We start from the raw sequence: 19,077 nt of genomic DNA, 5'->3' as shown, positions 1-19,077 counted from the left end.
GCCTCAGCCTCCTGAGTAGCTGAGACTACAGGCACCTGCCACAATGCGAGGCTAACAGGCTCTGTTTAAAGCGCTCATTTTTTTTTACAACTTTTAGATCAGAGAATTTTGAAACCAGTTTGTGAATTCTCAGAAGTTCAAAAAGACAGAGCCCTGCTGAAACATGGCACATTGGAAACTCTCAGGACACATGCTTTCTATATCAAAGCCTGTGTTCATACACAGGATGAGTAGAGCTTGAGTCCTTCACCCATGATCTCTTCCTTCTGCTTGAATTTTGGACTATGTGGCAAACAGCAATAATATTGATTATAGTGGTTTAATTCTATGCCTAAAGGAACTCAAAAGTGACTAAAAATTCATTCATCAGCCACTGATCATGTTTTTATCACACTTCTCAGTAGTGTGAGGATGTATGGCAGTAACAACAACAACAACAAAAAATGCTGCCTTCCAGAGAAGTACAGATTAACTGCAAAGCTAAGACATGAATATACAAAAGAGGATTCTTGATAACACATTTGACCATTATTATTTAGAAGGATTAAACACAAGAAATTGATTCCACAGTTGAAAATCTTTGCCTACTTTACACTAACATCAGCACAAAGTTTAATCAAAATTCAGAAATAGGTTATTACATTTTGTACAATAGGCATGCTTTGGGCATGACAGTCACCAAACAGTGAAAAGAAAGGTTATGTCACAAAGAGAATTATTAGAATCCTTGATGTATATTCAGGCACGCAATTAAAAGAAGAGCTACACTCAATGACTTGAAACTCGGCAGTTAGAGTAGTACTTCTGTCATAGACACTTACAATATATGCATTTTTTAAACAAAGTTTCATTATTAACCAGTGTGTCATATTCCATTTCCCTAATTGCCATCCCATTCTACTTTCACGCTTTTTGTTAGAGTCTGCCTTGGCTGTTGTCTTTGAACTATGTGCCTTTCAAGAATGAGTTTTATGAAGCTGGAAATTACTCAGTCCTTGGTGATTTAAACCCTGTGAACCCTATCTTTTCTAGTGCCTAAATCACCCTTAGGTGGCTGCCAGACACTTATTTCTGATTGGAGATGTTCATTAAAGAAGTGATTAGAAGGCAGGGTAGATGCGGCTAATTGTTGAAGGCCCAGGGAAGGGATGTTAAACATATCTACTCTGACGCTTTAGTCAATTGTTAGTAATGTATTAAATGATGCCCTGGTGTCTTGAACTAGTTAATAGTATTAAGCTTATAAGTAGAGTGACTCTGGGGAGAAACTAACTCAATATTATTTTTCCACAGGGATCAAAACCTTTACACAAAAGCCAGCCAAATGTTCCTAATTCTAGAGAACATGTTATTTTAGCCTTCATGATGATGACTCAAAGCTGAGCCTTCCTGCTATGTAGGATTCCAACAGAGATGACATTTTGCAATCCACAGCAGCAACATGTCCCCAGTCTGGAGGCGAACCGAGAAATAGTTTTCTTCAAATGGGCCTCTAAACAGCTGTCAGGTCAGAATAACTTTAAATCATTACCTGCATAAGCCATGTTGAGACAGTGACTTGTAAGTGGTGAAAATCTCTATATCATCTTACTAATCTCACTGGCCAGCCGTGGCTATGTCAGCAACCAACGTTCCCTCTTAGTAAGCAGGCAAAAATAATACACTGCTCATTATTGGGAAGTTAAGGGAGAGAAGGTGAGAGGTTGAAAAGTTCAGGAAGTGAGAAAGTTGAAAATAGGCCTCCTTAGAGCTTTGTCCTCCAGAATGATTCACGATAGTCTTTAAATCCCAATGTGCCACAAAAAAATTCCCTCCAACTTCTGATCTGCTAATGTTTAAAAGTGCAGGCCTTCCCTGCAAAGACCCATATGCTGCCTCCTCTAGTCACCACTCTAGAGCTTGGTCCTAATTTCCTCACCAATTAGCAGCTCAAGAGTCTAAAATTAAAGAAATAGGGAGCAGCTGTAAGTCTCTGACGATGATTATTTATAAACCCTTCAAATCTAGACTCAAATAGCTTCCCTATAGTTTTTGCTTGATTGATTAACTCCAACTGGTTTATCACTAAACCGTTCATTCATTTTAACAATCCACTAAAGCCTCAGCTAAAATGCATTTCATGTCCCCTTCTTGGGCTTTAATAATTAGTTGTGTCTACCATGTCTTTTAATCTCTTAATGAGTGCCTCCAATCTTTAATAATTTAAAAGGATATCAAGCCAAGTATCAATTAAAGAAAACTGTTCCAGGCAGCATAAACAATAAGTGTTAAGTTAGTAGAGAAAATCACATAGAGCCCTGTTGCTTTCTATTACTCAAGAGCACTTGAAAACTATGGGATTATTTCAAAACATTACATTTCATTGCTATTTGTTTTACTTAGCTTGCAGGCAAAATTAAATATAAAAAATAAGCATGAAGCATTTTGTACAGATTCAGAAGAAAATCATGCATGGCAATATCCAGCATAACTCTTATTTCCGAATATATTATGCCTTGTTCAACTCATCCCCACTGCCCAAGAATACAAGCTGGCTTCAGTTACAATTTAACTAACTGCTAGTTTGGGGTCCTTCAAATTTTTTGACCCATCTTGAAACTCTTGATTGTTCCAAAATATCTAACTCGTGGAACTGTTTCACACTACAACAGAAAACATGGCCTCTGAGCCAGCTCCAAGAGCTAAAGAACCACCCAGTGGAGCCTAGCCCAAATTATTAACCAAATAATTAGATTATTGTTATCTTAAGCATTTAAGTTTTGAGGTAACCTATTATCCAGCCAAAGCTAGTTGATATAATGCCCAAAATTTTACTACTTGGCCTTCTGGGAATTTCTGCATAGAACAAGGCCTCAAACCAACCAGCACCTACAAAATAAAAAAGTATTCAAAGCTAGACCTAAAATTCCCAAGTTATTTTTTTCTGAGGGGGACATTAGATCATGGCTTTGAACAATTTCTCAACTACTTCCAAATGTGATTATTATAGACATCTCGGTATGTCCCATGATATTATATTTACAATAATGATCCTTACTGTTACAATGTCTGAAATCTTAACATGTTCCCACACATCAAATTTCCTCCATTAGTTGACAAGTAGATACATTCACCATCATTATCAATAATGTTAATACCCCATATAAACTTGGATATTTCAATAGCAGTCAGAAGACCCTTCTGGAACTTTCAAAGCAACAGCATTTCCAGTGTTATTCAGGTATATATTCAGATCACACCATCAATGTCTTCATAAGCAACCAATTCATGAGCTAATAATAGGAGTAACTCATATGCTTCTTCCTTAATACATATACTTCCACAAATAACTACCCACGGAATTGTGACACTTTCTGATGACACCATGAGATATGGTTCAACATGCTCTGGGTGCAGCCACGCCACTGACATCACATGGCTTTGCTTGCTGGTAGAGATAACAACATTGAGATGTCAGGCCTGATGTCTGTATCGTAATCTGTTTAAGCAATGATACCCTCGGGCTTGGGTTAGAAAAGGAGACCTTTGGAAAAGGTTGGAAAGGTAGGAAAAAATAAAAACCTGTTTCTTTGTTTTCACCAGCACTGTGAGTCCAGTGGAAGAAAAATCTGTTTCCCTTATCTCTGAATCAGCAGCCATGGGGGCAGCTCTGCCTCCTCTTTCTGTATCTTCTCTCTCATCTGCATATCATGTAATCACTTCTAAAAGACTAATTCAGATAAAATATACCTTGGATTTTTATTTTCCACTGTAAGCCACTTAGAATACAAATTTCCAAAACTCTGAAGAATCCTTAAGCACTGTTTTGCTCAAAAGGCTAGTGACTATTTAGGGAACCCAAAATAACAATTTCTTTTGAATATAGATATTAAATGGCACAATCCAACTTTGTTTTGATTCCTCATTACGTTTTCTAAGAAATAAATAGCAATTTTCTATTTGTTTAGAAAATTAGCACCTCCTAATAACTTATTTTTTTTTCTAAAACAGAATTAGTCCTTATGATATTTTCACAAGAGAATAAAAAACAGGCATTGTTAACCTCATTATAAGGTTGAAAACATAGAAGAATGCATGTGGCTATGTGTAAATTAGATGAGCCAGAATGCAGATTCGTTCTGAAATTTGCTCTTACAATAATCATTAGCTATTCAATAAGTCAAATTAAGACACAGGAAATGTCAGATTTACTGCTTTGAAATTTAATGTATGCCTATGTTTGAAACATAAAAAAGACAGAGATATCCTCAAAATTGCATGTTCATGCTTTTCTCAGTTTTATAAAAATGGGTGTACTTTTACATAAAAAAAAAAAAACTATAATATTCATTGAATACGTCTTAGGACATAGCCAAGCCCTATGTTATGCACATCAAGCAATTTACTCTTTTAGTTTTTATAACAACTCAGTGATATAATCACCATTAATTCCATTTTCTAGGCAAAATAATAATGATAATAATATTAATACTACCACAAGGCTTGCTCACTGACTGCCGTAGTCAGATCTGTGACTCTAAACAGGTCTTTTTAAACACTGAGCACATAAGAACGTTAGAGTTTTTGAAAGTAGAAAATATAATTATGAACAATCTTTTTCCTCTAATGTTGATACGCTATTTTTTAAAAAGAGTAATTTCTAAAATTAGGCTTTGTAATATCTATGGAATAAAACACATTGATTTCCTTTTGTACATAAACCCTCTGGCTATGTTGGGATTGATAATATTGTAACTTTCATAATATTCCATCACGAACTACTCATTGGCCCAGGATAACTGGGGAATGGGTAAGTTATGGTTTTACTCTAAACTCAAGATGTCTATTCTAGATATCTCTGAAAGAAAGGGGGGCACTGTCACATCTTGCCCCTCAGCCCTCTATGTTTTCCTGGAGTCTGTATTCCCATATCATTGGCTAAGGTGTAAAAACTCTTTTGTTTCTCAGCTTCACTGAGGTATAATCAACAAATAAAATTGTACATTTAAGTGTACAATGTGATGTTTTCATAGATGTATATAAAAATCTGAAAAGTAAGTTTGAAAACTCATCCTAGAAAAAGTGCTACATACCTTATTGCTGAATATCACTACCGTCACCTCCAAGTACTCCCCTTGGGAAGCTATCCACCAATGCTAGCACCTGTCCACCCTTCAAAACAATTTTGGAATTCTTTTTCTGGAATAGCCATCAGAACTGCCTTTATATCACCCCCACATCCTGAATGTCATAAAAATGTCTTCCTTTCAATATTTCCTTTATCTTTGGGTAAAGAAAAAAGTTATCAGGAGCCAGAGAAGGTGAGCATGGAGGGTATTTCAATATAGTTATTTGTGTACTGGCTAAAAACTCCCTCATAGACAGTGCCATGTCAGCTGGTGTATTTTTGTGATTCAAGAGCCAGGAGTTATTGGTGAAAAGTTTAGGGTATTGCCTATCTTTTTCACACAGACTTTCCAGTATTTTCAAATAATAAACTTGGTTAACTGTATGTCCAGTGGTACAGATTCATAATGAACCCTCTGATAACAAAAAAGTTAGCAACATCATTTTGACTCGTGATTTGGACTGACAGAACATTTTTGATCATGGAGTATTTGGCTGACTTCCATTGTGCACTTTAATACTGAGTTTCAGGGTCATATTGATACACCCATGTTTTATTAACAATGATAACACGGCCCAAAATGCCATCTTGCCTTTTCTAAAGGTCTTGGCAACTTTTATTCTCCTTTGCTTTTGTTCTTCAGCAAGCTCCTTTGGAATCATTTTTCCATACAATTTTCTCATGCCAAGATTTTCAGTTAAGATTTTTGTTACTGTTTCTCTACTGATGTTAACTTTCTCTGCTGTGCTTCTCATCTCATCAGCCAACGATTATTGACATACAATTCAACAAAGTTTTGCAATGTTTTCATCAATTCTGCTTATTTCTAGTTGCCCTGACCTCTCTTTATTAGTGACATTTTCTCTGCCTTCAGAAAAATGTTAATCCATTTGTACATTGCCATTTTCTTCATGGCATTACCTCCATAAACTTGGACTAACGTGTCCATAATTTTACTTTCACTCTTGCCAAGTTTAATAAGAAATTTAATGTTTGTTCATTGCTCTAATTCAAATTCTGACATTCTCACAAAAGCACAAAAAACACACAACTACAATAATGAATGCCACTCAGCAAGACACTGCCACATGTCAACATAAACATAGCTGTGAGATACTGATATACTAAGGTTATGAATCCTTATCAAGATGTTTATACAGTACTGCCAATGTAAGTGCATAGTAGCAAGTTCATGAACTTAATTGTTAGATCTTGTACATTGCAAAATGATTATCACTATCAAGCTAATTAACATATATACTACTTAATACAGTTACCACTTTTTGTGGCAAAACCGTTTAAGATCATCTCTCTTAGCAAATTTCAATTACATAATACAGTATTATTAACCACAGTCACCATGCTATGTATTAGATCTCAAGAGTCTATTCATCTTACATAACTGTAACTTTGAACCCTCTGGCCAACATCTCCCACCCCTTAGTCTTTGGGAACCACCATTCTATTCTCTACTTTTGTGTGCTATACTCTTTTAGAATCCACATAAAAATGAACTCATATGCCCTGATTACATTAATGTACACAGCTAAGATTTAATAAAAAAAAAAAAAGACTCGTATGGTATTTGTCTTTCTGTGCCTGACTTTTGTCACTTAACATAATGTCCTTCACGTTCTTCCACATTGTCACAAATGACAGGATTTTCTTCCTTTTTTGAGGCTGAATAATATTTCATTGTATATTTACCACATTTTTTCCCATTCATCTGTTGACAAATAAGCTGATTTAAATCTTTAACCATTTTGAATTGATTTTTTGTATGTGGTATGAAACAAGGGTTCAAGTTCATTCTTCTGCATCTGAATATTCAGTTTTCTCAGAACCATTTATTGAAGAAACAGACTATCCTTAGCCTATAGTATATGCTTGACATCTTTGTCAAAGATCAATTGATCATAAATGAATGGATTTTTTTTCTGGGCTCTCTATTCTGTTTCATTGGTCTCTATGTCTGTTTTTGTGCTGGTACCATATTATTTTTAAGACTTTAAACTTTGCATATACTTTAAAATCAGGTAGTGTGATGAATCCATATCTGTTCTTTTTTTCAAGATTGCTTTATATCTTTGGGGTCTTTTTGGTTCCAAGAAAATTTAGTACTTTTTTTCTATTTCTGTGAAAAATGTCATTGGAATTTGATATAGATTACATTAAATCTATACATTGTTTTATATAGTATGGTCATTTTCACCATATTAATTCTTCTAATTCTTGAACATGGTATCTTTACATATATTTATATATTCATCAATTTCTTTCTTCAATGTTTTATGTTTTTCATTGTACATATTTTTTATCTGCTTGGTTAAACTTATTCCTAAATATGTATTATAAAATGGTCAAACAACCCAGAACACAAATGGAGTACATGATATTAGAAGTCTCTTTATTCTTCACCTTATATAACCATTACACTACTGATTTTACAGTTACTTATATCAACATATAGAGAAGGTTTTCCAAAAGTCCTTTTGAGAATATTCTCGACACATTGATTATGTGCTAATTACAGAGGTAATCATGTATCATTATAATAAAGAGATATTATGGTTACCGCCTAAGACAAATGATAAAATTTGGCTGCATCAATAGTGGAACAATCAGACATTATAAGCCCCCAGTTAGGAAGTAGCAAAAAAAAAAAAAAAAAGAATAAGAAGAAGAAGAAGAAAAGAAAAAGAAAAGGGAAAAAAATGAAAAGAAAACTGAAGAAAGCTAAAGATTGTTCTTACCAAAAACATTTATATAAATCTAAACATGTGGAAACAAGTAAAGTATGTGGAAAAACTCTACAATACAACTTATCTGGACTACTTAATAAAATTTAATGTTATAAAAAACAAAAAATTAAAAAGTGGAGTGATGTTTCAGATTAAAATGGACTAAAAGTAAATAATAACCGATTCAAAGGGTAAATATTGATTAGCTTCTGAGTAACAAATAGTAGCTATAAATAACATTTTTCTTCAGACAAATAAAAATTATGCAAGATTGTATACTCAATGGTATTATAAAATTTATAATTTTTATATTTTAAAATTATATTTTTATTAATAAATGTCTTTATCCTTAATATATGTATACATATATATGTGCATCCTATACTACTGACAAAGGACTAATAACCAGAATCTACAAAGAACTTAAGCAATTCAATAAGAAACAACCAAACAATCCTATTAAAAAGGGGGCAAAAGACATGAACAGAAACTTTTCAAATGAATATAGACTTACAGCCAAGAAACCCATGAGAAAATGTTCAATGTCTCTAATCATCAGGGAAATGCAAATCAAAGACACAACGAGATATCTAACTCCAATGAAAACTGCTTGTATTAAAAAGTCCCCCCAAAACAGATCTGGCATGTATCAGAAGAGAAAGAAAATCTTATACACTGTTGGTGGGACTGCAAGTTAGTGCAACCTCCATGGAAAATGGTATGGAGATAGCTCAAAGAACGTAAAGTAGACCTACCATTTGTTCCAGTAATCCCACTGCTCGGTATATATCCAAAGGAAAAGGTTATTTTATAAAAAGGACACCTTCACTCAATGTTTATAGCATCCTAATTCACAACTGCAAAGATATGGAAATAATCCAAGTGCCCACCAATACATGAATGGATTAATAAAATATGGTATATGCATTGGAGTATTACTCAGACATAAAAATGTCCATCTAATATCTTTTGAGACAATCTGGATGGAACTGGAAACCATTCTTCTAAGTGAAACATCACAAGTATGAAGTAACAAGCACATTTACTCAGTACTAAACTGGAACTGAGCAATTAACACTGAAGTACACATATGGAAGTGAATCTTTGTGAAAACCAAGCTGGGGGTACACCAATGGGTACAATGTATGGTATTTGGGTGAAGGTCACATATAACTTTAACTTAATCTGTACAAAAACAAAGTATGTAAACAAAACATATGTACCCTCTAATATTCTAAAAGTTTTTAAAAATCTATTTTAAAAAAGGATTTCTAGAAGTAGTAATTGTGTATCTTTAGAACCATTATTCAGCCTACCACAAACAGCATTGTGGTTTTGGGAGGCTGGAGTAAAAAAGCAAGAGAGGGGCAAGGGACTTGAGAGAGTATGTGAGGGAGTGGTTATGTGATAAACCATTGAAGTAAAACTGATAAGGAGGAAAGTGATAGCAAGAAGATAGGAAGGAAGTGAAAGCTCATTGTAAGTCCCCTTAGATTGCAAAATGTGGGCTATCAATAGATTATTTTTTTTTATTTTTTTATTTATTTATTTTTTTGTAGTCTCACTTTATGGCCCTCGGTAGAGTGCCGTGGCCTCACACAGCTCACAGCAACCTCCAACTCCTGGGCTTAAGCGATTCTCTTGCCTCAGCCTCCCAAGTAGCTGGGACTACAGGCGCCCACCACAACGCCCAGCTATTTTTTGGTTGCAGTTTGGCCGCGGGTTTGAACCCGCCACCCTCGGTATATGGGGCTGGCATCCTACCGACTGAGCCACAGGCGCCGCCCTATCAATAGATTATTGTAGCTAAGTGGAAAATAGGAAGTGTGGATAGAGAATGAGATGACCAAAAATGATGTTATGGAAGGTTGAGAATGATCTTTGCAGATGTCAAGGAGCTAAAATAATTTGGGTTGATTAGAAAAATCAGCAAGATCTATGAGAAGGGTAGCGTTGAGGAGACTTATGGTGAGCCAGAGGCTAAAATTTTTTACGAAAAAAATAATGTATTTCTCTTTGTAAGTACAGCACATGGACTAGACAGAGTAATATATTTAAGTTATTTTTAAGCTTAGGGGGCTTAGACTTATTCTTGTTCATCTGTCTCACATCACAGATGAGTTCTATTAAAATTAAAGTACCTCCACTGCTAGTCATGTTTTACATTTTAATACCATTACATTACATATAAAATTGAATCTACTGTAAGCCTTAGACCTGCTCCAGAATAATTTATATTGAAAATATCAAAGGGGTGATAGACAACACTGGCAACATTTATGATTGACTATTATCTCTATACAATAGCCCTTGAAATGGGATCCACAGACCAGTAGCATCAGTGTCACCTAGGAACTTGACAACATGCTTGCAATGCATGGTCTCAGGCTCTACCCAGATCTCTAAATGAAAATTTCCACATTAACAAGATTCCTAGGCATTGTACTTGCAAGACTGAGAAACATTAGTTTAGACCAGTGATTTTCAACCAGTGTCCCACAGCACACTGGTGTGCCATGAAAGGATTTTAGATGTGCTGCAAAAATTGTTAAAGGTCATTAATTAAATTATTTTTGAAAAAAGTTCAAAGCACAGTAAGTATATTCTTTTTATTTACTCTTTTCTTTTGATCAACGTAATTTAAGTGTATTGCGGAAGTTTAACTGTAGGTTTAAGTGTGCCATGAGATAAAAAATGTTGAAGAACACTGGTCTAGACACTAGACTGAGGAACACAGTGGCAACAAGGATCCGCAACAATTTGGGCCAAATCTACGGAAGGAAGAGTTGAAAATGCTAGGGTCTTCTTTTTTTTTTTTTGCCCTCCCTCATTGCAACCAATAAAAAATGATATGATTTAAATAATTGTGGGGCACTGAAGCATATGAGTTTAATATTTGCTTTAAGGCTAGTTTCAAGTCATCAACTAATTAAAGAGTTTTAATGTAAAAGACTGAACAATCCTCCTGCAGGTGCCTGCCTCTGTTGTCTGCCTGAGCGTTCTGAGGATCTGTTAAAATGATGGACATCTCCCACAAGCACATGCACCGCACATCTAGGAAGGGACATATTCTTTCTCACACAAGTCATCCATTTTCTGGTTTTATAATTTATTCATCTCTAGATGAACTTGGGCATCTGCTGTTTATTTCTTGTTGTGTGGCTCCGTTAGGTTTACAAGTCTTTAAATGTGTAATCTGGAAGAATAAAAAACATGCAAAGCTGAGAAAAATGTTAGTGTGTTGCAAAGTTATAGACAGCATTTGTCAACTAAGGTATTAGTGGTGGTATGTGAAAGAAATATTATAAGAACTTTACATGTTTTTAAGAACATTTGCAAATAGGAAATAATTGTAGAAGTCACTGAAACTGGAGCTCCTATATGGCTTATAGTCCTAAAATATTTTACTTATATATTGATAAGCACAGATATTTATGCCAAAATTGAAGACTTGGCTTTCTTTCATCCCCCATTCTGAACTACTCTATGATAAGTCTAATATGAAAGTGAGGAAAAAATTTCTATATAATTTGTGTTTTAATGTAGTCATCATAAAATTTGAAAGCATGTGTTTCAATAATACTGGCAGAGAACTTTTAAATTACAAAAGAAAAGTGAAAAATTACTCACATAAATTCACTCCTTTAGTGTTTATTCACTAACATGAATATCACAAACTATTCTACATGTGTTTGAGACAGTTTATTTATTGTTTAAATCTAGTCTATTATTAAAACTTCTATGATGTGATTATAACAAATGGTATATGTATAGAAATATCATTAAAGGTGGAACAGAATATCAAAGTATCAAAAATCTTGGAGAGAAGTTGGAAAGTAAGTATGCTAGAAATATAAATTTATGCAATTATTCAAAGGGAGAATTAAATCTCATTTAAGGGCCTTCTGGCAACTTTATTGTACCCTCAATGAATCCCCAACAATAAAAAAAAAAGGTATAAAAAAATAAAAAGAAATGTAATGGGAAACACAATAAATTAAATAGGTATTTGTTTAATTGTCTTATATCTAATCATTAGCCACCTAAATCTTCTTAATTTATTTTATAAGTCTATGCAGTATAGTCTATTATTTTTAATAATGTCTTACAAGAATAAAAAGAATTTTAAAAATTTTTCTTGAGACAGGTGCATTGGCTCATGATCCTAGCACTCTGGGAAGCCAATGTGGGTGGATAACCTGAGATCAAGAGTTCGAGACCATCATAAGCAAGAGGGAGACCCCACCTCTACTAAACATAGAAAAACTAGCCAGGTGTTTGGGTGGGTGCCTATAGTCCCAGCTACTTGAGAGGCTGAGGCAGGAGGATCACTTGAGCCCAAGAGTTTGAGATTGCTGTGAGCTTTATGCCACAGCACTCTACCCAGGACAACAGAGTGAGACTCTGTCCCAAAACAAATAAACAAACATAAAAAAAAACCTTTTCTCAGAGACTGGTGGCAGGATGGCCCATAGGATGACTGGTAGGATTTTGTGGCGATTCTGTGTATCATTAAAAGCCATCAGTAATCCCTAGGGTTTAGTATGCTTCAGGGCTACAGCTGCTTCTGAGGATTCTTAGAATTTAGTGATTTAGTAGCTAACATGACTGTCTCAGTGTATAAAACAGAGGACAAGAATGAGAATGGGGTGTGTTTTGAGTCACTTTGTTTAAAATATAGTCAAATTTGGCCTCTTATAGAACAGAGGTTTTTAAAATATTTTCACTTACACATATTCTTTCTTGAAATCTTTTCAAAGTTATTGAATAATATTGCTTAATACTTACAAAATGTTCATCAAGTATTTCATACTGAAGAAACAGGTGAAAATGTTTGGGAAGAAATCTGTATCATTTTATGATTGGTTTAAGGTCTTTTATATTTCATTCTAAGCAGTTTTAGATTTATTTAAATTAGCCAATAAAAATCTATAAATCATAGAACCTGTACTCAATCCCACCACTATTCAAAAATTACTGAAAACATAAAATAATTTAAGCAACATATGTATAATAATTTCTGGGACATAGTTAATTGGGTCAATGGTACTTTTAAATTTATTTAAGCCCAAGTGCCCATCGACCCATGAATGGATTAATAAATTATGGTATATGTATACCATGGAATACTATGCAGCATTCAAAAAAGATGGAGACTTTACCTCTTTTACATGGATGGAGGTGGAACATATTCTTCTTAGTAAAGTATCTCAAGAATGGAAAAAAAATATCCAATGTATTCAATACTACTATGAAACCAATTTATAGTCACATGAGAGATGAATCACAACTATAGCCCACAATGAAGGAGGGAAGGGGAGGAGGATGGAAGGGAGAGGGGTGGTTCAATGGAGGGAGGGTTAATGGTGGGACCACACCCATAGAAATATTGCAAGGGTACAAGTCAAATCTATCAAGTATTGAACACAAATGTCTTAACACTGTAATTAAGTAAATGAGGTAAAAGCTGTGTTAATTAGTAGGCTATCAGCACTCGAATTTGTACAAATAATCAACACATTGAATCCCACAAAGGCATAAATGCATTCATGATCTATGTATTTATGACGTAATAAAAATAAATAAATAAATAAATTCATTTAAATAAATTTGCCATTTCAAAATGAATTTCTATTCATAATCATAGCACCAATGGCTCATCAATCTTTTCAGCCAACTGAAAAACTATTGTCCTTCACCTTAACATCTTTTTTAGGAAGATGTGTTTATCTTACCCTGCACTTCCTCTCCAACTCTCTGCTCAGAGCTAGCTCATATCCGCTCCACAAGAAAAATCTTAGCTAATGTTAGAGTAACCATCGAACAGGAGATTCCAGTTATAGCCAGACTTAATTCCACTTCTTATTTTAAAAAATAATAGATGGTGTTTAAAAAAACAATGAAGAAGCCTGGGTGTGGTTGCTCACACTTGTAATCCCAGCACTTTGTGAGGCTGAGGTGGAAGGATTGCTTGAGGGCAGGAATTCAAGATTAGCCTGGGCAACATAGCAAGACCCAGTCTCTACAAAAAATAGAAAAATTAGTGGGGTATGGTGGTCTGTGCCTATAGTCCCAGCTACTTGGAAGGCTGAATAGCTCAACAATAATAATAATAACAAAGAAAATACCTAATAAAATATCTATTATATAAATTCACTCAGGCTGTTAGTACTTCAAATATTGGAAAATGTGTGAGTTTAGGGAGACATTTATATCCCCCATAGGTCCATACAGCACCAGTTGGTAAGTCAGAGACCACGGAGACCAGAGGAAGCAGCTTATCTGCCTCTTAGTCACGGCAAAGAATGATGCCTTCCACCTCAGACGGAGAGGGAACATGAGTCCTCCCGTCTCTTAGCTTCTCTGTTGAGACAGATCAGCAGGTGTTCTCAGAACGACAAGTGGACAGAAGCCAGTTGTGCTCTCCACAAAATCTGAGAGCTGTGGGCTCAGACGTCTGTTGCCAGCCACTATTCTAGAGGGGAACCAGATCCTGGAGGTCTGTTCTCTGCCTGTCTCCCTTTCTCTCTCTCTAATTCACCATGGAGGATGCTCACTATCACCCTGCAAATTGTTAATTGGATAGATGAGAAGGGAGGATTGCAACAACTATAAATGGATGACTGGCTCCCCACAATCACTTTCAGCCATTGCTTTCAAACCTACCTTCCTGAGAAGAAGAGTCTGTTCTCTAATTTCCCCACTATTGATATAGGTTTGAAGTTATAAGTTCCTAATTTTTGGTCTTTTCTGCAAGACTCCCATTCCTGCAAAAATATTCAATAGTCCATATCACTAGAGTGCTTAAAGTGAATTAAATCACCCCTCAATTGTAGATCACAGGGTACAGTCAGGGAGGGAATCAGAGAATCTAAGAACTAGACTCCAGACCCTGCTGCTCTCAAAAGCAAACCAAAAAAAATGTCCACAGTGGCATACCCTCCTATGGATTCTGATTGAACATAAACAAATTGGAGATGCATCACCTTAAAAAAACCTCCAGACAAGTGACTATTTCTTAGATTAATCTGATTGATTACACTGATCTCATTATAGAAACAGGAAGCTAACGATCTCATCCAAAAATCCACCCTGACTTTCCAAACATTCACACATGGTAATACCAGAAAGGCAGGAAGATAAGGATCACAGTTGCCTTCAAAGCTTTGAGAAATCTGTGGAAATTCATAACCATGGTTCCCAGATCATATTTTTAACCTGATTCTGAAAACTTTAAGTCATTCTTATTCAGAATTGGTGTGGGAATAAAAACACTTCTAAACTTGGAAAAGTTTTTTTTTTTATTTAAATAATCCAACTTTCTCCCCACTTGGAAGGGCCTAATTTACATAAATCTCCTCACCCCTACCTTACCTCTGACAGTGGAATTCTAAACAAAGCAATCAGGCTGGCAGATGAGTCAGATTTGCTTATTGTATTGTACGAGCACGCATGTTAAAGAATGGTACTAGCTATCTCCCTTGTTATTTATTGGTGTCAAGAGGTACAATTTAAAAATTCTGCTCTTTAATTTTTTTCTTCTCCTATGACAGGCAGATTGCTTCCCCCACCCCACCCCCTATACCTCCTTAAGAACTTACTAAATATTTGAGCACTAAGAAACCCTAATTACTTCCTTTAAAACTAACTAGAAACATTTATTTTGATTTAACTTTTTAGATAAAGAGAACCCTTTGATTTGGAGGCTTTCAGATTTTTGAAATAAATGATTTTAGGTAAATTAGCTGCTGAAATTCCTATTATTATGCTCATAAAAGCTGCTAAAAATAATCAGTTCATAGGGCAAAAGAGTCATATATATATTTTCTTCCTGACAGATATTTCAGAAATTTGGCCTAGAATAGAAGACATATATTCTTTTTAACTTGTAGCAGAATTAAATTACTAGGAAAATGACTATTGTATCCATAAATCTTTAATAGCGTTGCTGCCTACATAAGCAGGGCTTTCTGAACACTTAAAGTAATACATGCCCCACCCAAATTTGAGTTATATCTGTTTTCCTTTCTGATCCAACTCAAGAAACACAGGTAAGCAATAGCAAAAGCCACACTAAAAATTGCTTTCTTTTTACTCTTAGACATTTTTGGTTTTGTTGAGTAAATGTGTCATTGGATAGTGGCAGTCCCCCATCTCTTCTCAGTTCACATTAGAGCAGCAGCTATTTAAACATGAGAAATAGAGCTCTTCCAAATGACAAATCTTTGCTCATGATTTCAAGCATGGAGGCAAACATTGGCAGCAAACATGAACAGCAATGAAAAAAAAAGTCATTTAGAAATTATTTTTCTCCTACTTAGCATCTCCAACACTTTGAGTGGTGCAGTCACTTCGGGCAACCACAGCACAGAAATGCATTCTGTGACGACTACAGAGGCTCTTGCCCCTTAAAAGGGATTCTCAGAGTTATCCACCCTGTCTATGGGGTAGGGTGGTCCATATACCCTTCCTTTCCAAAACATTAGCTATCTGCCTTTTCCTTTTAAATACACAAAAAGTGAAATAACGAAACCTCATTTCATACTTTGTATCAGCGTTTCCTAATCCAAAGATTAAAGAAGCTCTAATATCTTGCCTAAATTTCCATTTTTGGCAATTTCAGATTTTTCCCTTCTGTCTACTGAATGAAAGCATAAACTTGGTGCTATTTAATACTCAAGTTATTTTTTAGAATCCAACAGTCTAAGTTAAATGTGATTCCTTTGAATTATTAAAGTTTGCCTTATATTTGAACCACACTGTATAGCTTATAGAAATTGTCTAATCTTATCTGACTGTACTACCAGCTTCCCAAGTAAGGCAGAAGAGATATTGTCTCTGAGGGCAAGTAAAGAACTTGAGGCTGTGAGAAGTTCAATAACTTACCTTAAAAAAGTAACTATGTAACTGCAGAGTCCAAACTAGCATTGATTCTTACCTGATTCCCAATCTAGTGCTGTCTACTCCAGCAAGTTGTCTTTCTTCTCAAGTTTCGTTTGGTATTTATTTCCTTAGAAATTTCTGAAACCCATTTACTTCAGGTTGAGAACCTAGAGCAGAATTTGGTATTTTTATATAAAGCCATTTATAGAAGTATGCACGTACTGGTAAATAATGGCTTTGTGTTTCAGCACTTTAGTGGAGATGCGGGTGTAAGTGAAAAGCCATGCACAATGCGTGTAGATATTTTTCTAAATTATCTACATAGTTTTTGTCATTGAGTGATAAACAGTCCCCAAGTTTTACTTATTATTTTATGTACAATAAATTGGCTTAGTATGGATATGAATGACAGTTTCAGGACAATGGAGGCGCTGACATCAACAGGGCTAGTTTGGGTACGATTTTATTATGTATGATCAGAAAACATATATGTGACTAGGGCTACCTTTCTTTGAAGGTATATGTTTTTACCTACTCCCTGCAACCCCTTACGAAGAGCAGGGATATTTTAATGAAATGGAAATCCATCCTGTACCTTTGTAGCTGCCTTTCTATGTGGTGTGCAGTTAACTGTGTATTTAATACAAACTGCTTCAGGATTTTGATGGCAGACAAGAAAGCTGCGGTTAAAATGCAGTACAGAGAGAATCTGCACACAGGTAGCCCAGTGAAATTTAGCTTGTGAATAATTACCATGATGATCATAATTAACAATTATCTTGTGCCAGTGGAGAATTGTACTAATTGGTACTCTCTTCTCTTAAAAGTCCTAATATTTTATTTCTGCTTATTACTAACTATCAAGTGGAATGCTAATGGAAATGTGGATGACTGGTATTGTAATAATTATAACTGTAATCACATTCAGCAGCTAACCTCTAATTAAAATAAATCAGATGATGTAGCGAATTGGCTACGTAGACTTGTGTTTCCAATAATATACCTTATTGGGAAAAATTATTTTCTCCCACAGAAAGCCTTTGAAGATCAGATTAAATATTATGTGGACGTGTTGTATTTCTAAAGAGATGTTTTCTGTGGTAATAAGTAGGTTAATTGCATATTCATCAGGTGATGGAGTTTCAGGGTAAACACAAGTTAGCATGTAATAAGTACCACTGTTTCTAATGGAATTATTATGTTGTTACTTTGCAATTGTATGCAGGTCACTCTTGGATGTTCAGCCAGTAATGACTATGTGTATACAAACCTGAAATTTCTTGACTGAATTCTGAAAAGTACTCAGATAAAACTATCCATGTTATATTTTAAACTTTGAGCTATGTGATAGGGGAGTGATTTTTTTTTATTTTTTAGCATTTTCCAAAATGATACGTATAATTAACGATTATATGTGTTAGATAAAGCATGCCTCTGTGTGTGTGTGTGTGTGTGTGTGTGTGTGTGTGTGTGTGTGTGTGTGTGTTGGATGGATAGATAGATACATGGATAGCTCCGAAATAGCAGTCCCAGCTATCTTGGACTGATCTTTCATCATCATTCACCGTGAAAAACTGACAACAGATGCATATATGCCATTTTCATGAGGATAGAAATCAGGGTCAGCACATTCTCCTAAAGTGACAAATCTGAGTGATAACTAAATTTAATATTTTTAGGAACATTTTGTGCTACTCTCTGATTTTGTATCTCTCTGCTACATAGCCCATTCTCTTGGTCAAAAAAAATGTAGAAAGGGCCAATTAGTAAATATTTAGGCTTTGTTTAACAGCGTCTATTGCAGACATTCGACTCTGCTGTTGTATGAGTATCCCAAGGTCATATGTCAAAAAATATGTGGCTGTGGTCCAAAAAGTCAGTTGTAAAAATGGGTATTGAGCTGGATTTGGTTCATATATCATTGTTTACCAAATGATACATTTAAAAATATTTATTGGTATTTCTTATATGTTAAATGCTGTACTAAGTGCAAGAGTTAGAGGGAGGAATAAGAGATAAGATTCTGGGGTGGTGCCTGTAGCTCAGTGGTAGGACTCCAGCCACATACACCAAGGCTGGTGGGTTCAAACCCAGCCAGGGCCTGCTAAAAGCAAAAAAAAAAAAAAGAGAGAGAGAGAGAGAGAAATAAGATTCCTTCCTCATTTAGCTTCCACGCTATTAAATGAATGCCCACTACATCCATGGTCATAGGCTATGGGCAACCAATAGGGAAGGAGATATGTTATCATTGACACTTCAGGAAGTTTCAAATTTTATGAAGTTAGATATAAGCATAGATATCAGTAATAGAAAGGTAAATAGTATATGAATCATAAGTGTCTAGAA

This window comes from Nycticebus coucang, chromosome 2, assembly GCF_027406575.1.
Source record: "Nycticebus coucang isolate mNycCou1 chromosome 2, mNycCou1.pri, whole genome shotgun sequence".
NCBI classification, from domain to species: Eukaryota; Metazoa; Chordata; class Mammalia; order Primates; family Lorisidae; genus Nycticebus; species Nycticebus coucang.
The sequence above is the reverse complement of the archived record's forward strand: the minus strand, read 5'-3'. Positions refer to the sequence as shown.